Consider the following 13,382-nt stretch of genomic DNA (forward strand, 5'->3'; position numbering starts at 1 on the left):
TTGGGAATTGAATGTTTTGATTAATTGAATTGCAGCTTGTTTTGGCCTCTGTGAATGACTGAATGGGAATTGAATGTTTTGATTAATTGAATTGCAGCTGGTTTTGGCCTCTGTGAATGACTGAATGGGAATTGAATGTTTTGATTAATTATATGTTATAAAAATAAAAATAAAATAAATAAAAAAAACCGCCTAGTCCCCGCCTAGGCTCCCACATAGGCCCCTAGGCGCTAGTCCCCGGCCTTCCGCCCGACTATCGCCTAGCGTTTTTTAGAACCTTGCTAGTGACTGGGTACAAGTATTTTGTACTTACGCACATTTGAGTGAGCCATTTATGTGCCAATTGCGCCGCCACAGCGCACTATGATAGGTCCTTAAAAACGAATGAGCAACTCAGTTGGATTTGAGACTCCAACAATCGTCTGCCCCTTAAATGTCATTGCAAAGCGATCTCCTTACCGCTAGATTTGCGGATGTCACTTTGATGGGACAATCTTCCTGTCGTTAGGGGGAGATAACAACATGAATGTTCAACAGGAACGACAAGAATTGTCGTGGTCTGTCCTCACTATGTCTCATCTCGATCCCTGTTAAAGTGACGAGATCACACAAATACACTGCAAACATGCCTGCAAGGAAGGACGTCCCTACGAGAGGACATAGCGCCACCCTATACAGAGGTAGGTATGGCGCCAACGCCAAAGAGAGTGACATTCTGGCGTTATAGGCCATGGACCCAGCTAAGATGCATGGGAAGCCTATGGGTTCGAATGATACTTTGGAACAACCTAATCCTTTGATCATCAAGACTCAAAATCCGTCTCATGAGAATCTTCCGGGTTATGGTTATCGTTGGGGGACGCCTCAATGTCAGAACCTATTCCTGAGAATATAGAGCTCTATGAAAATTACACTAGTGTACATGAGACGTGGGATAGAAACTCCATCATAATTGATGATGTAGGCACGCATTTCATTGCGCATGAGTTTGTTAAGTAAGATGATATCGAACCACGCTCCGTTGATGAATGAATGCCAACGTAGAAAAATTTGGCCTAAATGGAAAGATGCGATCCAGGTTAAGATGGATTCTCTAACGAAGAGGAAGGTTTTCGAGCCAGTGATGCCAACACCTCCTAACAGAAAACCTATTGACTAATGGGTCTTCGTTAGAATGCGTGATGAGAAAAAGAGATGGTAATCTCGCCTTATAGCGCAAGGCTTCTCACAAAACGCCCTGGAATCGACTACGATGAGACATATTCTCTCATAATGGATGTCATTGCACTCCACTATCTTGTCAGTTTGGTAGTTTCCAAATAACTGAACATGCAGCTTACAAATGTGGTCACTACCTATCTCTATGGGGATCTAGATACAGAATGTATATGAAGGTTCATGGTGAACTTCATTTACCCAAGTCATGTGGCTCTAGACCACGGAGCGTGTTTACAATAAGGTTGAAACGCTCACTAAAGTGACTACTTGATTGGGAAGGGATATGCCCGCTCGTTTCCATAACAAGTTTTTGGATTCTATCGCGGTTCATGTTGGACATGATCTTTATTGGAAGCCCTTCAAGAGTTAAGGGAAACCGCTAAACACTTGAAATCCGATTTTGAGATGAAAGATTTTGGGAGAACATGATTATGTCTCGGTTTGGAACTTGAGGATCGTGTTGATAGATGCTTAGGCATTTTGACAAGGTCAAGCCTTCAAGCACCCCCATGATCGTCCGTAGTTTTAATCCTGAAAAGGAACCTCTTCGTCCGAAGGATGATGGCGAAGATGTGCTAGAGGCGGAAGTGCCCTACATAAGTACAATAGGAGCATTATTGTACTTAGCTCCATGCACAAAACCGGACATCTCATACGTTGTGAACTTTTTAGCTAGATATAGCTTTGTGCCAACGCAATGTCATTGGATTGGTGTAAAAGATATCTTTCGGTACTTGAGATGTCCGATTGATATGGGCTTGCTCTATCCCTACAGAGAGACGATTGATTCTGACCCATCACACACCAGGAACGCCGCCAACACTGGCCTGCGTCCCCTCTCCCCATCCCAAAACGACATAAGCGTTTTGGAAGGTTTTGTTGATCCTGGGTACCTCTCTGACCCTCACAAAGGTCGTTCCCAAATAGGTTATATGTTCACTATGGGTAAAGACCGTGATATCTTGGAGTTCTACATAATAGACCATAGTCGCTATATCTTCGAACAATGCAGAGATTATTGCTCTTCACGAAGTGGTTTGTGAATGTATATGGATTGGATCCATAATTACACATGTTCGAACAATTGTGGTTTGAAGTCTACCACAGATAAGCCTACGAGCATTTAGGATAATGCTGCTTGTTTTGAACAAATGAAGCAAGGCTACATCAAAAGTGACAACACCAAGAATAATCAGCAACAACAGACTCTCCTCAAGATCAAAGTGAACTAGGTTCGATCTGAGGACAGTGTGGCAAACTTGCTCACTAAGTCATTTCCTAAATCCCACTTTCGAGAAACATGTTGGTAGCATCTTTTGCGGAAGTTATCCGAACTCCCATGAACGTAGTTATTAGGGGGAGATGTCTACATGTATGGTCTCGAAACGTGAAGTCGTGAAGGGTGTATTGTGCTCTTTTTCCCCTTCGACCGAGGTTATTTTTATCCCACTGGGTTTTTGTTACTCAGCAAGGTTTTTAGCGAGACAACGAGAGAAGCACCGCGTTTGGGAGACACAAGGATGAGTGTTTAAGTAAATCTCTATTCTGCGTCTGGCCCAAACTATAGGTTACTTGACCTAGTGGTAATAGGGTTACATTAGAAGGATCTAGATTCCTATTCAATGTATGATTATTTTCCCTTGTATGATTTGGATTCTATGCATTGTAATCTTCTATATAAAGAGGCCCATATTATCAATGAGAATATACATCAAATTCCTCTCAATTACCGTTTCTCTAAAACAGAGCCATATTTTTATTTAATTTCTATTATTTCCTATAGTTTTTATAGCTTTCAAAAATTATTTAAATTTTTATTTTATCAAATTTTATATTTTGAGCCTGTAAGATTAAACTAGAGGTTGTTACGAGTTCGTAGAAATTTTCGGAGGATTTTTCGAACACCGAAGCTATTTTTAATGATTTTTGGCAGTTGAAATTATCCAAGAATTATTTAAAAATAAATCTTTTTGAGGTGGCTTGATCTGGACCGTGGATTTCAAAAGGCAGAAGATGTAGACCGTTGAAGAAACAGATATACAACGGATCAGCACAGACCGATCCAAGTCGACGACTTGTTTTGCAGCCCGACCTTTTCTCCTCCGTCCAGCCACCTCCAGACGTCACACTGGAGTAGTTCGGCTCGTCTCGGATGTGCGAATCATAGCGCGGTCGCTCCGACTCGAAAGACCGGCGACGATGGTAAGAAGAAGCCCGAAAGCTTTTCGTGTTGGCCGGCAGATTCTCTAATTCTGGCCACTTCTCGGAGACGGACGGGAAGCGGCAGCTTCCTCTCGACCTTGCCGATCTATCTATGGTGCATGTTTTTCCAGATGATAAGGTATGAGAAAGAATCAAAGCCAGTAAGCTTCGGTGCTTCTGGCGGGTTTTCTTGCTTTTCCGGCAACTTCGGCCATTATCTTCGACGAGTAAAGGTATCAAACTTCATCCCCTCGTTGAGCTCTACATGTTGGTGCAATTGGTTTTCAGATTCGGTTCATGTTTTAAGATTTGGTTGTTTTGGGTCTCCGACGTTTTTGTTGTGTTTTCCGCAGTTAATCTGTGTACTTTCCGGCGACGATTAGCTTCAAACCAGGTATATCAAATATCATCTAATCAGCAAGTTCTAACCTAAGAGTACGATTTTGATTGTTGATTATGCTTGAATTCAAGAAATGGAGGAGTAATTGAACTCCAAAATGGGAATGGTTACTTTGATTTTCACCAAAGGCATGAGAGAGAATCGAAGGGGAGAAGAATTTTGGAATTCCCGGCGAGTTTCCATGTTTTTCGCCGACCATTCTGTTTTAGTTTGCTTGTAATTATTGTCTTTTGAAGATTATGCTTTCTGGGATTTGATTTTTGTGTGAAATAAACAGATGGGAGAGATATATTCATCGATTAAGGGAAGAGAAACAGAGGAAACTGATAGCGGAATGGTTAGTCTGAAGACTCCACTCCAAACTTGAATAGGCCAGAGGGGACGCGAGAGAGAGAATTCTGGGTTTGAATGGGGCCGTGAGAGAGAGAGAGAGGGGGTGAAATGTTTAGATAAAAAAATAATGGATTAAGACATGAAAAGACGAAAAAATCTTTAACGGAGCTAAATGCTCCAGGTTACGGAGCTAACAACTTCATGTATTAATCTTCGGCCGGGGTCAGAACTTCATGTATCATTCTGATATTATATGAACATGAGATACAAAAGTTTAGAATGGGTCAAACATCAAGTATTGTACGGATGATTTTCCCATGATTTGAAAAATATATAAATGAAGAATTAGTGTGCAATTTGTTTATTTTGGGTCGTTTAGGTTCAGAAATTCTGAAAAAAAAAGAACATGTTGTAAATATTATTATCTTTGTGGCTGTCCACGTAAATACTCATTAGTTATGTACTTTGATGTAAACTCTACCTCTATATAAAGGAGGCTAATGAGACTGAATGAGAACACTTCTACTTCTCCCAACTATTCTCTCTACATCTTCTCTCTACTTTATAACACGTTATCAGCACGCTCTGCTCTATAATTTTTTTTTTTTTTCACTCTATGATGATTTAAGAGTTTTTGGTGCAACTTTATTGCTTTTGACCATAACTCATAATCTACGAGTCAAAATTTTTAGATTATATCATGGCACAGCTATTATAATTTCGTCAATTACCTTGATTGTTTTTGTTTCATCGATTCTGATTCCTTTGTATCCCTGCATCCATAATTCATAGTTTCTACGATTTTCGTTTTCAAGTATATGCTGATCATACATGCAACTTGAATGATTTATATATATACATATGATTCCCGATGCAATATTATTTGTATATTATTTTATTATTTTGTTTCGTTATTTATTATGTCATACCATAATTACACAATCATGAAAATTGAAATTTCATTATGAATAGACTTCTTATGACATATTACGTAGCGAGGTAGCTTTAGAATCCTTGATAACCTCTAATTATTGTTCTATCCCTTATCGACACAGTTTTTTTTGTTGGCTTGATACAGCCAATTTTGTCCATTACTACTTAATGTGAACCATCTATAACTCTGTATGTGGTCACGTAAAATGAGAATTTATTTTGATTCTTTAATTAATATGTCATCCTAGTCCATCTTATTGGCTTTTTTTGGCTTAGATGCCATATATCAGTCCATATGCATATCGATTATATATTGCAAGAACAATATCATGGCACCAGTTATTTGATAACTTATAGCTTCAGGTATGTTCTTTTAAGCATAATTGATCAAGTTCATTTATTTTTCTTACTCATTATTCGGTTTTGTAATTTAAACTGATCGAAACCTGAAGTTTCTTGATCAGATCATATGGGGACCTGAAGTTCCTCAAGGGTCATGAAATGAAGCTCCTCATAACTTATGAAATTACGAGGGCGAGAAGATCCTTAGAGCTATATAATCACGTATATGAACTCAAATGTTTCTTAATCCCCAATTATAAGAGGGCCTGAAGTTCCTCCGATTATTTTTTGATGTTGGGGTTTTCCTTCCGCCTTATGACTATTTGTGAATTTGGAGTTTCAAATTACCTCTAGAAGATGTAGTTTGAGGTTGCACACTTGGTCAATGCCAGAAGCCTTTTGGCTTTACATTTTTTTTTTTATAAAGAGAATCTGTCTAGAAGACAATATTATGTTGTTGTGCAATTAGAGGAGAGAAACAAGATTATCATATTTATGAAGTTAACCAGACCTGAAATTCTACGTATTTTCTTCATTCATGGAACCAGAAGTTTCCACTGTAAAATTAATCCATAATTTATCTTTTTCTTCTCTGCAATTTTCGTATTTTGTTATGTACTTTCATTACAGTACTTATCTTTTAATTTTTTTTGTTATTCATATGGGCTAGCAGCCCTCCTATATCTCGAACATATGAATTTCGAATGTAATATTTTTGAACCAGAAGTTCAAAATTTCATAGTAGAACCTGAAGTTCTAACAGTAAAACTCAAACCTGAAGCTTTGAGTATAAAATATAAATTAGTTAAAAGTGAACTTGAAGATTCACTTTAGTCACCTCGAGCCTGAAGTTTCGAGCACCAAATTTATTTGAACCCGAAGTTCAAATTACAAAATCTTAGAACTTACAGTTCATAGAAAAAAAATTCGAACCTGAAGCTTCGATTACACATATAATTCATTCATAGTTTACTTGACTTTATGTCAACTCGAACTAGAAGTTTCGAGTAAATTTTCATATGTCGATTGATACATTCTTCTTTATGCCTGCTTAAAGCATTTCACCTTAGAACCTGAAGTTCTAATTGTGCAGACTCGAGCCTTAAGTTTCGAGTGGATATATGGACAATTTATCGAAGAGTTTTAATCTCGGTCAACCTCAAATCTGAAGTTTTTGAGGGAATTATATTGACACCAATTTAAAAGTAAGCATATATTTAACCGTTGGCTTATGATGAATGAGTATGAGTATACCCCAAAATTTGTGATCGTGACTTTTGTAATTAAAAGAGATCAGAACCTGTAGTTCCTTGATCCTTAATTACATGAGGACCTGAAGTTCCTCAATGATCATACTGACTAGATGAGCACCTGAAGTTTCTCACTTAAAAGTTATGATCATGAAGTCAAACTCAACATTTCGAGTACATCTTTTTCTTTAGCCAGAAGCTCAAAATGAATTTGAAATGAATCTAAAGTTCATTATAAATTGGTCCTCCCAAGACTAGTATAAAATGCCAAACTAGAAGTTTTGGATATATGTAAATTGCTCAAGACCCTGAAGTGTCATATATAATTGAGTAAAAATCAAGGCTTGGATGTGACCAAATGGATGTTCATGATTCGCTGAAATTATTTCGTACAATTAAGCTTATGTAACAAGCTTTTCTGATCCTAAAGACCTTAACAAATGGCTCCAGTAGAGCACATAATATTATTACCATAGATGTTCAATCTCGCACTATCATGGCCTCATTGTCTGGTGAGAAAGCCGATTGACATGGCTACACCATGAAATCCCACCAGAAGTGGATCATGGCAAGAGAGAAATCATGAGTCAATGCAAATACTGCCCTAGCATTCACACATGTGAGGAAATTGAGAAATGGGCGTGTGTCTATGGTATACTATATGGTGGATTTTTCTCAAGCCACTTTCAAAAAGGCATTGTTCAAATTAAATTGCATTGACTAATAATAACATTGTGATTCATCACATATGTCTTATGTCTTTTGCTTACAATAAGCAAATTGAAAGCACTATTATGTTATTCCACTGATTTATTGTAACCTCTTGATTTTCCACTGAAACTAAATGTTTCTTAATCCGATTATCTAGGAACCTGATGTTCCTTAAGAGGTTTTTATAAATTGAAAAATTGAAACCTCAAGTTTCTTGGATCTCCAATTATATGAGGGCCTGAAGTCCCTCCTCTTTATGACTACACATTTATATGTGTGAGGTTCTCCACATGATAAAGTTTTATGGATTGTAGTTTTCAACTCGAAATTTCGAGTATATCATTTTGGCCAGCAGTTCAAAATAAATTTGGTCCATTGCAATTGTTGATATTTCACAATTGATGTTTACTAAAGTTAAGGTAACACTCATATCAGGAGTTGTAGATCTTGATTTATGGCTTCGAATGAGCTACTATCATGTTACCAAATTTGAAATATTGTAACACTAAGTGCCTTCAATATGGTTGGAGAAGATGTTTTTTGCTATCTGATATATACTGTGTCAAATTTTCACAGTAAATCGAGGCATATATGTAATGTCATGAACCAGAAGTTCATTGAATCAAATACACTATTTTGGCATGTAAAGTTGCGTCATCTTTTGTCTACCATGTTGCGTGGAATCACTTACAAGTCTTGATGACTGCTAACCTTACACACAAGGAAATTGTTTATTTACCGTATATTTGCGAGTTGTCACTTTAATGAGACAATCCTCCTGCCATGAGGGGGAGAAAGATTGTTCCTGAAGAACGACATGAATTGGTGTGAGATATTTATCCACCGTCTCATTTTGATTTTGGGAAATATCTAAGCTAGTGATTTGATAAAAGATAGTGACAAAATTATATGCTAAATGCAAAGACATCTGCCTGGGTTAAAGTCCCAGAGACCAACCATATTAATACAAACAATGTAGACTCCATTTGATTTGTGGGATGCAAGTGTATCCAATTAACATGATTCTCCTGAAGAGAATGTCATTAAACAATATCACAGCTCCTAATATGGCTACACATACAAAGGGTGTAGGTACGCCATTAGGAAATGATGTCTTGGTGATACAATAATAAATCAATATGGTTGATGCTAATGAACAAAGCATGTTTTGACCTAAATCTTGGTTTGAGTTCGCCACCAACCAATGAACATCTTCACTCCAAAGAAAGTGATAGATATTTGAACGCATCTTTTGCGCATGGTCATAATAAGACAGTTTTCCCGCCGTTAGGGGGAGGAAATAGTACTGTCATTTGAATAACGGCGTGAATTTGTGTGGAATGTATCCACCAGGTCTAAAGTTTTAAGCCCCCAAAAAGGGAAGATAATACAAGCCCTATAATGCTCTACATGAGATTATAAGTAAAATGATCCACATTCTCTACGTGATTCATCTATGAGAGATGATTGTCCTAGAAGCGACAATATATGCCCCAGAAGTGGCATGGGTACCCAATATCAATAAGCTTACTATAGCTAATGCATGCATATAAGAATGTGTGGGATCTATGATCAATGATCATCGATATGATAATTTACATTTGGTAGCTACCAAAATCATTAAGGGCTGTATGGATACCATACCACGTTTCATTATGAATGTCGACAAAGTATATTACTGGCCAAATTGGAAAGAGGCAATTCCAATGAAATTGAATATTTGAAACGTGATGAAATACTTGGACCTTTAACCCTACAAGTTACAAAAGGGTATTTATCAAAAGTGAAGATAAATCACTATGACACAATGTCTATTTATAGAGACACGAGATTGTGAACATCTTCCCTTATACGAATGACAATTTTCTATAAATACAGTGTTACATATAGCTGTTATATTGATGAGAGATTTATGGCCCGTTGTCATCGTATATTATGAAGATCTTAAAGATACATTGCTAAAAGCAAAATCTCAAAAGTAAAGTGTCATTATAAGCCTATTGCTTATCAAGTCCTTGAAGGATTCAAATGCAAGTCCATGAATGGTTGAAAGAGCCTGAAGCTCACTCGTGGAATCAAAGAGTCTAAAGCTAGCTCATATGTACTCATTTCATTCTAGTCAATGAGATCTAAATTGCCTTAATGAGTACTATGACGAGACTACTATCGAATTCGAATTATGATTATAATGTTGCAACATATTCTAACTTTCGCAAAGTTATGAATTACTTAGAGCTCTTGAAGAGCTTATATGAGACATATCAACACACAAAGATATTGATGTGTATGGCTAGGTATGCCATGATGATTTTTCAATGTTTTAAACTATACAAAGTTAAATGTGTCAATTTCTTTATATTGTTTAGCTATTACTTTGTGTATGAATTTGATCATATGAGATTGTTTCTAACCTTATCATATGAGGTAAGGCTTATTGAAAATCGTCTAGCTTTGTTGGTATTGCTTAATCTTTGCAGGTAAGAAAATTTGTGATGAGCCCCTATATGCAAAGCACACATGGTCTCACTTCAGTGAAAGACACATCAAACTACTATACATGTTACATGTAGCTTATCACATACATGAATGAGGCTTGCAACAATCAGGGGGAGATTTTCATCAGGGGGAGCATCCAGAAGCATGCTACCTAGGACATATGCGCGTTGTGCTCTCTTTGTCCTTTGACCAGGGTTATTTTTGTCCCACAGGGTTTTTGTTACCTGGCAAGGTTTTTAGGCAACAATAAGCGCGTCCAATACCATCATTCATTTGTGGACATCCAAGGGGGAGTGTTGTAAATATTATTATCTATGTGGCTGTCCACGTAAATACTCATTAGTTATGTACTTTGATGTAAACCCTACCTCTATATAAAGGAGACTAATGAGACTGAATGAGAACACTTCTACTTCTCCCAACTATTCTCTCTCCATCTTCTCTCTACTTTATAACAGAACAGTCATTGTGCTAACATATTTGGGATTGAAATGATTTATTGAATGCAGGAAGTCGGAATTAGTTCAAGAACATCAGTTATCGGGGAATTAGAATTGATTTACGTTTCAGATCAGACAATTACGACGAATTAGTTTAGATGATTATTTTTGGGTGTCCATAGTAATATTGGAGATTTAGATTGAATGAAGTTATGATTTGATGTCATTATTGAAGATGGAACATTCGAAGTTTGGATTAGTGTTTGGAGCCAGATTGGGTACGCTGACAGAATTGAACCTATGTGATATTGATTGGGAAAGTATTGAAAAATCGGGAATGAAAATTTAGGTGTCCTTAGTAAATTGAGGGATTTGGCCGATTTCTATTTTAGAATAATTGATCGAGTTGATTTGAAGTACTTCGGTTACTATCATTGAAAAAGGATTCGATTCGAAGATGGAATGTGGTGCTACCAATGTCATAAGCATAAGAACAAAGATTTTAGAATGCGAGTCGCAGTGTTACTAACTTCGAGTAGCGATGCAGTTAAAGCTTGGATTTCCAAGTAGGGTATCTTGGGGAATCTTTTCTATTAAATGTTAAATAGTATTATAATTGAAATCGGTGAATTGTTTGACATTGCTTGACTTAAATCGCGAATGTTATTGCTTTCTATAAAAGCATGTGGTGGACCTTATATTACGAGTATTGATATTCAAATTGTCAATACTTAATGCATAAAGAGGCATTGTGGGTATGCATTTGAAAGTGGTGTATGCGGAAGGATGTGAGGGATGTTGATATCAAAATGAGATTGAAAGAATTGTATTCTTTTGTGTAGTTGAGTTTACGTCATAAGGCATTCAAGATCTATGATAAACCTAAAACAAGTTTCGGAACTGTGATTATAGTCAGCCTGTAAGTGCACATTGAGGGAAAGCAAGCCTTTTCAACAAAGAGTGTTGGTAAAACGACATCGAGTTTCGAGTCTTAAGATCATGAGTAAACAAGATGACTAAAAAAAGAGGAATGTGGATTGAATTGTTACGGGTGTTAGATCATATATCCGAAACATCTAGGGCCACCCTCAGTTGGTAAAATACACGGTATGAGATGTGTATGCTCTCTTGTTTTAATATATGGACTAACGGGTAATTAAGTGGAGTTCATTTGACTTACATGTATCAATTATTATCATTTATAGATAACTTGATTGTTTTACGTAGTTAAGAATGACATAAAGAGGTTTGGCCCTATTGAGCGGAAGCTCACCCTTATAGATATTTACCTTGTTCAGGAGGTTCGACACGTTTATGGAGAGGACTAAGTGAGATGTTACTTATGTTTACGAGATTCAAAAAAGGATTGTAGAAGACAAAAGCGAGTTAGACTAGAGAGCACGATGTAATTTTCTTTTAATTGAGTATTGTTATCTCAAATGTTCTATTTTCGACCATTTTGGAAAAATGTATTTGGTGTTATTTTTAATTTTCACTTCACATTTTTATGTTCACACCTCAGATTCTGTGTTAGGTACCTGATCTCACCTCCACCTAGTTAGGGGCGTGACAAGTACCCTCCAGATTGCATGAGATGGTTAGTCGGCAATACCCTCTAACCATTGCCTCATATTATATTGGTCGGCAGTGCCCTCTGATCTGGTCAACAGTACCCTCCGATCTGGTCGGCAGTACCCTCCATATAGCATATGATGGTTAGTCGATAGTACTCTCTAGTCATTGCCTCCTCGTATTCCAGTCGGCAGCACCCTCCGATGCGTCAGCTAGTTGGCAGTACCCTCCAAGTGACATGAGATGACTAGTCGGCAGTATCCTTTAGTATCGCATATTTTATGTGATGAGTTACAATATATTTTGAGATATCTTTATTAGAGGTTTTGAAACGAATTTTGAGTTGATTTACAGTATCTATTGAGATATTTTATCATGATAGGATTTGAAATAGTTTTAAATGAGATAATTTACAGCATGATTTGAGATTTCAGTACCAGAGAATAACTAAAAGTATTTTCACAAGACTTTACTGCATGTTTGGTTTTATATGAAAATAAAATTTGAGAAAGCATTTAATTTTATTTTATTTCATGTTCATCGAAATTATTTATTTTTGGTCAACTCACTCTAATAGTTTATATAAATATTTTTCCCTTAGCTTTTAGGTTTTTCGTGCCCAGCTTGCAGATTAATTGAGGTCAGGCGTGCATAAGAGTTGTGGCATAGTGTTCACCACTTCTATCTTCGTTATAGGTTACTGTTTAACATACATATGTAGTATATCAATTTAATTCTTAGATTGGTCTGATCACCAGGCTATTGAATTTAATTGTAAAGTTAAGCATTTGGAATTTGAATTTGGCTGTTGGGATCATTAGTTTAAAATCTTTTTTGCACGTTTGATATTTGGGTAGTCCACTTTTAGGAGAAGTTCTGCCAAATTTTTTGTAAGATTTCTCCTAAGGTGGGCATGCAAGGCCACTTATGATTTCATGGTGAAATCTGGGGCGGGTCATGTCAAATACAAATTTGTCTTTTGACCTAAGACACTATAGTTGCCTTATATGTTAGTTAATCAAGTTTTGATGATACAATAATATTGTGTCCCTTAATGGATATGATCCATACATTCATTGGTGTACTCAATTTGCTCATAGAGACATGTGAATGTACAGTAAAGAATTTCTATCCTTAAGTAAATGAGGTGTATGTTCAAAGATGTGTTTCAACGAGTCTTTGGTAAAAATGTTGAATAAGATTAAAAAAGAGTTTCTAATCAAATTCTTAGAATCAAATAAGTATAGAAATCACATTATGAGATTGACATATCAATTCCATGTCGGATTATATGATTTAAAACATTGTATTAGGGAAAGAATGTAGGGATAATGACCATTTACACAATTTTGGCCTAAAAATTGCCCACTAACATCTGTTGACAGTATTGCCCTCATTTTAATTAATAAATTACACACATCTCTCTCTCCTCCTCCCCTCTTCGATCTATTCTCTGTCTCCTCCCCCCTCACCGATTTCTCTCTC

General features: G+C 36.7%; 1 long non-coding RNA gene across 1 annotated transcript; it reads left to right on the forward strand.

Moving 5' to 3' along the window:
- The first annotated feature begins 3,292 nt into the window (after positions 1–3,292).
- LOC133745906 (uncharacterized) lies at positions 3,293–4,689 on the forward strand. The gene is made up of 2 exons (XR_009863863.1): positions 3,293–3,653; positions 3,774–4,689. It is a non-coding gene; the product is annotated as an uncharacterized LOC133745906 (long non-coding RNA).
- The last annotated feature ends 8,693 nt before the right edge of the window (positions 4,690–13,382 follow it).

The sequence above is a fragment of the Rosa rugosa genome, chromosome 4 (assembly GCF_958449725.1).
Source record: "Rosa rugosa chromosome 4, drRosRugo1.1, whole genome shotgun sequence".
Classification (NCBI taxonomy): Eukaryota; Viridiplantae; Streptophyta; class Magnoliopsida; order Rosales; family Rosaceae; genus Rosa; species Rosa rugosa.